Consider the following 9,037-nt stretch of genomic DNA (forward strand, 5'->3'; position numbering starts at 1 on the left):
CAGAGTCCATGTATTCGTGTGGATTAAAGCATTAAACTCATGAGACATAACATCATACCAATCGGGAAAATTTGAGGCAACAAAGAAGCTGGAGGATTCATCTGGAACCATCACTGTGGTGTTGAGACAGTAGTGCCGTGGGTAAGGAACAATGCCATTGATGTTTTGACGAGGTCGTAGAGAGTCAGTGTGACTCCGAGTAATGATAGGTGATCGAGGAGGAATTAGAGAGGTGGAGAGAGGTATGTTGGGTGCGAGATTTGGTTGAGAGGAAGAAGACACAGGCAAAGACGTTGTGACGGCTGGAGTTCTAGGGTTTTCTAATAGGGGAGAGGTAGGTTTTTCTGGGGAGGCAGAGGGAGAAGTCGAGGGAGAATTAGGATTAGTTGAGGACAAAATGGGGCTCGGTGTTGTAAAAGGGGTAGACCGTGGGCTTGGGCCAATGATGGATGAACTAAAAAGGGGAAGAGAGATGTGGGTGGGGCTTGGACCATGAGAGTGTTAGTGGACATAGAGGAATAGGGAAAAGATGTCTCATCAAAGAGAACATCCCGAGAAATATAGACCCGTTTGGAAATGGGCTTAAGACATTTGTACCCTTTATGAGATGGATTATAACCCCAAAACACACGAAATTGACTGAAAATGTAATTTGTGTTTATTATAGGGATGAAGATTGGGCCAACATTGACACCTAAAGACTTTCAAAAAGGAGTAGTTCGGATCTTTACTATAAACCTTAAAATGTGGAGATTTGTTGTTTAGAATTTCTGAAGGGAGCAAATTAATGAGATAAAGTAGATGTTTCAAAAGCTTCAACCCAAAATGAGAGAGGAAGAGAGGAATGGGCTAGTAGAGCAAGCCCAGTTTCGACAATATGTTGATGCTTATGTTCTACTAGCCCATTCTGTTGATGAGCATATGGACATGAGAAACGATGATTAATGCCAAGTTTAACACATTGTGAGGTAATGGGCTTGAATTCAGCCCCACCATCAGCTTCAAGAGTAAGCAATTTGGCATTGAAAATGCGTTCAATAAATGGTAGAAAAATAGTGAAAATACGTTGAACATTCGATTTTAATTTCAAAGGGAAGAACCACGTATAACAAGTAAAAGGATCTATAAAGGAGACATAATATCGATAGCCATTGTTTGAAATTACAGGAGATGGGCCCCATAAATCAACACCAACTATCTCTAAGGGCCGAGTAGAGTTAGGCCCATGTGATACATACGGAAGCTGGTGGCTCTTCGCAAGAGGGGCAAGATGAGCATTTGGAAACAGTGTTTGTGGAAAATTGGCAAATAGTTGGTGTTCACGACTTTGGAAACAATTTCCTAAGATGGGTGGCCGAGATGTTGATGCCAGGTGAGAAGAGAAGTGCGTTCGCCCAAGTGAATGGATGCAGAGGAAGACGATGACAAGTTTATTGCAGTAGGAAACATGTAAAGGCCGTTACGATTGGGTACGATGAGGAGGCACTTCGATGTCCGAGTGTCCTTCACACAAAAGTAGGTTCCATGAAACTCAAAGAAACAAGAATTTTGAAGACACAATTGAAGAACAGAGACAAAGTTTTTGGGGATATCAGGTACATGAAGGAGATTTTACAATTTAAAAAAATATGAGCTAGAGATAAGAGAGGAGTCACCAATATTCTGTATGGGAAGGTACGATCCATCACCTACGTGCACTGTGTCAGTACCAGAGTAAGGTTCACTTGTGAGGTTGAGGTTTTGAAGATCATGGGTAAGATGGTATGTGGCACCAGAGTTGGGATAACACGTTGGATTAGAGTACGAGCTAGGTACAACAAAATTGGCAGAGAAAGATTGAGGTGGTTCAAATTGGTAGGAGTAATTGAAGCGGTGACGACACTGGAGGGCGACATGGCCTTGTTTTTGGCAGACTTGACATGTTGGGCATTGAGTACCAGGTGTTTGAGAAAAGGTCCCAGAAGGAAGACGACCACTTCGACCAGAGAATCTTCCTATGCTTCGACCCTGTTGTCCACCATGAGAGGATCCATGACCACTCTGATCATTACCACCATAAGAGCAGAAATTTCAGAAGGTGGTTTGGGTGAATGAGAGAATTGGCTTTCATGAATCAAGAGAAGTTGATAAAGTTCATTTTAGGAGATGGGATCTAATCTAGCTGTGACTGAAGTGATAAAGGATTCATAGGTTGGTCCAAGACCCATTGAGTAAATAAGAAACAAATTCCTTATCTGGAAGAGGGTTTCCAGTAGCTGCAAGAGTATCAGCAAGGTGACGAATCTAGCCAAAATAGTTTGTGATGGATTGGTCTCCTTTGGACAGATTGGTGAGCTGAAAGTGTACTTGGAAATCCTTTGCTTGAGACTGTGAGACGAAAAGGGTTTGGAGGGAATTCCAGAGGGCTCAAGCAGTAGTTGTTATGAGAACATGACCAACAATGGAATCAGAAAGGGAGGAGAAGAGGACACTAAGAACAAGCTGGTCAGTTCTTGTCTAGGTAAGAAATTCTGGATTGGTTTTGGGTGGAGTCTCTGTAGTAGAGGGTAGGCACTTATTTGGGCAAGGGATTGTTCCATTTACATATCCATAGAGATCTTGTCCTCTAAGGTATGCAGAAATCTGAACTTTCCAAAGGAGAAAATTCTCAATTGTGAGTTTAATGCTTACTACATGAGAGAAGGAAGAAGGATTAGGCGTAGCCATGGATTAAGGAGACTGTTAGTTGATCAACTTTGATACCATGTCAGAGGCACTTTACAAAGGAATCAAAGTAGTTATAGGGAATCAAATAACAGAATGTAAAACTATTCTAGAGTATTCTGAGACTTAGGTAAATCAGAGGGTATTGTGCTAATACCACGCCTGCCCATGACGAGGGATGACAGATTGGACCCCAACAAAATATAATAAAACAGATGAAAATTTCTTTTTTTATTATATTTTGTTTTATTATATTAAAACAAAATATAATAAATCCTTGTGCATCTACAGGACACGAGAATTTCTTCTCTCTCTATCTTTCTCGGTATGTTGTTATCTCTCTCCGTCTGCGTCACACTTCTCTCTTATTACTCCCTTTTAGTCATTTGAAATGACTCATTTCTAATATATTTCAAGAAATCATGGCAGATTGGATCAAATAGGCTATACTCATTGGAATCCTCCTGAGACAGATTTGATTAAGATAAATTGGGATGTAGTTGTAAGAGAAAGAGGTCATAGAATTGGAGTTGAGATTGTAGTTAGAGACTCTCAAGGGGATCTACTGGTTTCGTGCATGCAACCATTATAATTCTGCTCACAAGCTACTATGGCAGAAGCTAGAGGTTTAATATCAGCGCAAAGTTATGTAAAGATCTCAGTTTGTAGAAAGTGGTTTTTGAGGGAGATTCACTTCAGGTTGTAAATGCAATAAAACAACATGTTCAGGAAAAGGGTATGCTTCAATGCCTTGTGCAAAATGTTCATTCAATCTTGGCAGATATAAGTTGAGAGATAAAACATGTTAAAAGGACTACAAATCAGGTGGCTCACCAGCTAGCATAACAAGCACTTTACCAGAGTTGTGAGATCATTGATATTGATTTTATTAACCCAAATATAAGTGCTCAAGTTATGGCTGAAGGACATAGATCAAGTTTTTGTTCAAATAAAATAGCTATAACTCATACTAATGTAAATGTTGTAGGCCATAGTAATGTAGTGTCTGTTCCATACCTTAACAATGTAATGTAATGGCTGAAGGCCATAGTGATGTTGTTTGAAATGAAGTTTGAATTTAAAAAACAAAAAAAAAAAAAACTTGGCTACCCTGAAAGTGATTTCTATTTCTGCAATTATACTATGAATCTATCCCCTTCAAATCTTAGATAAGCTCTCTCACTCCTTAGCTCTCTCTCTCCTAAAGCTCTCTCTCATCAAACCTCTCTCTCTCCTCAAGTGTTCTCTCTCTCATCAAGCTCGCACTCTTCTCAAGATCTCTCTCTGACCTCTCTCTCTCCTCAAGCGCGCCCTCTCTCACTTCTAACTGTCGGTTGATTCAACGAGGGAAAAATTTAAACTGTAAAATTGATTGAGACGTAGAGTGTGGAGTGTGGGATTTGATACAGTGGCTTATGAGAATAATTTCTACACCCAGAAGCTGGTTCTTAACAATATGCTCAAGAAAACTTCTAGGAAGAAAGAAATGCTTTTCTTCACTTGAATATTAAAAACCCGTGCAAAAAAAAAAAAAAAAAAGAAAAAGAAAAGAAGAAAAGGAATATTAAAAACCCAATGTGCATGTCTCAACGTATTGTAATCTCATCCTAATGTGCTACTTTGGAGCCATCTTCTTCGTTTGCTAAGAAATCGAGGAGAGGCTGGTTAATATTTAGGCTTATTAGTTGGCGATATCCATCAACTTGATCTGATGCTCCATGAGTCCGTTTTGGCTTCTTTGAGCAGAGGCTTTCGTTTGATTTGGAACAAACTTTTTGCTTCTGGGTTAATGTGGAGCTCACAGCCTCATACACATGGTTGCATTATGGGATTATCTGGAAAAAGATTAGAAGTTGCAGTTTATGGAGGGGGATTCTTTTAAACTTACAACCTGGCAATTTGCTCATACCACTTTTTTTTAGATAATTTGCTCATAGAACTTGTTCCACTTCACCTTTAACAATATCATTCTTTTTCTCATTTCTAATATTATGTTGTTATGAAATTGCTCTGATTATCAGGGGGGTTATTAATATAAGCATTTCTTTTGTTTTAATTTTTCCATTAATCGTGAATTCTTAATAAAGCACAGGGTCATAGGTGTAGCAATCGGATACCTTATATTACAGATCTTTGAGACAGCAGGTCTCCAGAGAGGTTTGTTAGCCATGAGGATATGCAGTGGGTAGTGTCGTTTTCTCTTCTGTCTTTCTCTCATTTTCTTCCTTTCTCATTTGCTTTCTGGTGATTGTTCCTGCTACTAACTTCTGCCTCTTTTTTTATCCTTTTTTTTTTTTTTTTTTTTGGGTTTTTTGGTTAGCATAGGCTCAAGAGTGAATATTTTGGCTGCATATTTCAGTTGTGGAATTGCATCAGAAGAAAAGTAGCAACAAATATGATCATCTGGTTCTTGGACCTGCTGCTGGACAAGGCATGCCCAATCGCTTGCAATGTGAAGGTTCCTGCAGTCCGTCTTTATAATATGTTGTTTGTGATTTGCTTTTATAAATTGCATTAATTAATGTCGAAGGCTTTGTGGGATGAGGTCTTTGCTAAGGTGGGAATTGCTTGGGTGATGCCCAAGAGGGTGGTGAACTTTTTGGTTTGTTGGAGAGGGATTCTAGGAAATGGTCAAATAGCAACCGTTTGGAAGATGGTACCTCTCTGTCTTATGTGATGTATTTGGAATGAGAGGAATGGGTGCTATTTTGAGAATAGAGAACGATCAGTGGAAGGGATTAGAGCTTTCTTTTTTCATACTTTGTTGCTTTGGGCTTCGGTTATTGTAATGGATGGGAATAGTCTAACGACTTTTGTACTGTTTTTCAGGTTAGCGTGTAATTAGGTGTCTTTCTCTTGTACAGTTCCTGTGTATTTGGGCTATGCCTAATTACATGATTTAATAAACTTCTTCTTATAAAATAAAAGAAAAGAATTGCATTAACTAATATGAATAAATGTGAAGCAGTATCTTTTGAATGGTTCTGATAGTGAATATCTATCGGTTTTTATTTGCACTTGAGCTACTATTTTTTGAAATTTTTCAATCAGCTCGTTGGTGATAGTCCTCTTTAGAACATGCTCTTCATAGCCCACAATACTGTCTTGAGGTCTTATAAACCTGCTAATGCTTGGACTTTGATCTGCCTTGTTGCAAGTTTAAATGACATATAACCATTAACTATTCAGCTTACATTTGGAAGTTCTTTTGGGCATGCAAACAGCACTAAGTGGTTAATTTCAATGTTTTTTTTCCCTGCGTTTAGGGGTTACAAGAGGCTGGGAGATTCTCGAAATGGGAACACCCAAAGGGTCGAGGGGAGAGTGAGACTCTGGGCTATTCTTGAGAGCATGGGAGAATCCTACCTTTTATCTAACCTATGCGCTATCATTTGGTTATTTTCAATCTTAATAATCTTGAACACATGACTTATGGGCCTTGTAATGTCGTTATTTTTTAGTTGTTTGTTTTTTGCATGGGATAAAATTTAGTAATCTATATAGAGAGCATCTACTTCCGTGTAAGTCAAAATATACTATTTCTAACCATTAGAAAATGTTGCTTTCAATTCCTTTATGAAGGTTATTTCTCTACTGTTATAATGTCTTATATGTTGCGTACATGATGTATGTTACAGGCATTAAAGCTCTGAACAAGACCCACTTTTCAACCTCCCATCTATATGGAGGCAGAGAAACTATTGCCTTTGTCACTGTTTTTGCCATTTATAATCCTCCCCTGAACAGTCTTGCTGATGATAGATCATCAAACTTGATTACTGTTGGGAATGCTTCATATAATAGGTGGAGAGGTCTATGGCCTTGTTGAACATCTTCATTAACTTCATTCAGGTAATTTCTGGTAAAACCTTAGCTATTTGTTTGATATGCACATATTGTAGACACTGCCAAGAAACTTTACAAAATTTTCGTTCAAGCCTTGGTATTTAAATTTGTTTTTAATTCCTCTTAGTATGTGTTGTATCTTCAGGTGACTATGTGCGAGACAAGTTGATGCTTCAAAGAATCGGGTCTTACATTGTAAGAACACATTGCATTTACAAGAGGTTGAAGAATTCTGTTGTTGGTCAATGGCTATGCTTCTTGAGCAATGTTCCAATAGTTTAAAAAATCTTGAACTTTCAACGTTTATTTACCCTGTGATTGAGTGATCTATATGCTCTGTCTCTACATCCATATTAATCGTCATTTTGTGACTCCAATGAGTTTTTGCTTTCTGTCCCAATTTTATTGTAAGTTTTGTAAATTTTTCCCTCTCATTTCCACAAGGGTAGGGAGTGTTTGAAACCCAATTAAGGAAGTCCGTGTTTATTGTAGTCTCGTTCTGTTGTTGGCTGTAACTGTTTTTATTATACTTGAGACCCAATTAAGGAAGCCCGTGTTTATACGAAACAATGTCAAATTAAAAGAGATTAATGTTTACTGTACCCAAGGTTTTAGTTATACATTCTTTTTATTCAGGCTTTTCTAGAAACAAGGCTTGAGGAGCTTTCTCATACGGAGCATGTCACTCATTAGATCTTCACCGACTCAGATATAGCAGTGGTTGATGATCTAGGACAGATATTTCAGGATTATTCAAGTTTTCATCTGGCTCTCACCTTCCGGAACAACAAAGCACAACCTTTAAATTCAGGATTCATAGCAGTGAGGGGTACTGCTGATGAGATTGTGAGGTACACTAAGGAATTTTCTTTGCTTTCTTTCTTTTTTTTCCTTGTATGATAGTTTGGCTGCAACTAAACAGCGAAAAATGTATAGATAGGAAGCTGAAATCTGGACCTTGCTAAACAGCATGAGTCAGTTGCATAAATGAATTAATCTGGGAAATTATGGGGTAGGAAGGGTTCAATCAAATTTTTCTGTCAAGTGGACGAATTTCTACCTAAGATTTAGAGAGGATTTGGAGAGGATTGATGACACATCTGTTCATTATTGTCCAGTAGTGCTCTTCATATGAGAGGACTACCTTTTGCATTTCGTGTATAGCAACTGCAACATTACTTTGGAGATCATAGCCAGTACCGCCTTCATCGTTACCATTGATGGAAATTGTTATTATTTTTTCATTTAATTGTTTTTTACCCTTCAGTGAACAACTGATTTCCTCTTTTGTTTTATTTATCTTCATTCTTCTTCTATTGTTCTCCTTACCTTTCTTGGAAACAGAAGGAGAAAATAAGATGTAAGGTTGGATGCAGGGCAAAGCTTTTTCTACGAGAAGTACTGAGAGTTTACAGTTCAAAGTACATGAGTGCCTCTTGAATGCTCAGTGATCAGTTAGCACTTTCATGGATTGTAAAGTCTGACCCTTCCTTTGACACAACAAAATTTACCAAACAGCAAGTTTTTCTAGAGAAAATTGGTGGTGTCTCAGTACTATTTTTACCATGTGATGTATACAATTGGACGCCACCAGAAGGTGCAGGACAATTTCACGGCATGCCCTTGGATGTTAAGGTATATATTGTAATATAACTACCTTTGACCAAGATCATCAGCTAAATATTCATTGTACTTAAGGTTTCAGTTCCATAACAAGAGAAGTTAAACATGATTTTATCATCTTTTATCTGTCTTTTATGTCCTGGATTCAGGTTGTTCATTTTAAAGGATCAAGGAAACGCCTAATGTTCGAGTCTTGGAACTTCTTCCGTTTGTCCGCTAACTTATCGGATATGTTATGCCTCATCTTAAGTAGTGGGAGAACAAAGTATGATTTTTGAGTTAGTTTATATGATTTTTATTAGTGGAATAACCAATTTCACTCAAGTGAGAAACTGGGCTGGTGCTAGGCTCTGCCATCTTGCCTTCTTCATCCATTCCATGGCATAGATTCCGTTTTTCAGGCAGCATGTGGAACTTTAAAGATATGGGAGTTCCACTATGGTTTTTGATTCGTTGGAAACAACATAGGAACCTATGCTTCTCTTCGCTTCTTCTCTTGTAATAACCTTTTTAAGTGTCTTTTCTCTAGTTTTTTGAGAGGGAGAGTGGGGTGGTGAAGGAATGTGAAGATACTATTGATTTTAGGAACACTACCTTTCTTAAATGTTATAATGTGTTCTTTATCGTAGCAGTGCCATCTGGTGCATGATTTAACTTCATTTTTTTTTCTTTTTGCTTAAGTTGTAGGAACTCATTGAGTGGTATGGGTAAGGGTCTTGGTCTTCTTGACCCTTGAGTGCAAACTATTTTAGGCACCATGCATCATTTTGAGAAACTGATCATTTATCTATTTCATGTGATGTAGATACACTAAACGAATTCAGGGTTTAATCGGATGAAAGACATGTCGTGTTTATACAGTTTT

At 38.1% G+C, this 9,037-nt stretch overlaps 1 pseudogene; it reads left to right on the forward strand.

The window, feature by feature from the left end:
• The first annotated feature begins 1,490 nt into the window (after positions 1 to 1,490).
• On the forward strand, positions 1,491 to 8,762 carry LOC108985809 (annotated as a pseudogene).
• Positions 8,763 to 9,037: the final 275 nt, after the last annotated feature.

Source organism: Juglans regia, chromosome 3 (genome assembly GCF_001411555.2).
Source record: "Juglans regia cultivar Chandler chromosome 3, Walnut 2.0, whole genome shotgun sequence".
Classification (NCBI taxonomy): Eukaryota; Viridiplantae; Streptophyta; class Magnoliopsida; order Fagales; family Juglandaceae; genus Juglans; species Juglans regia.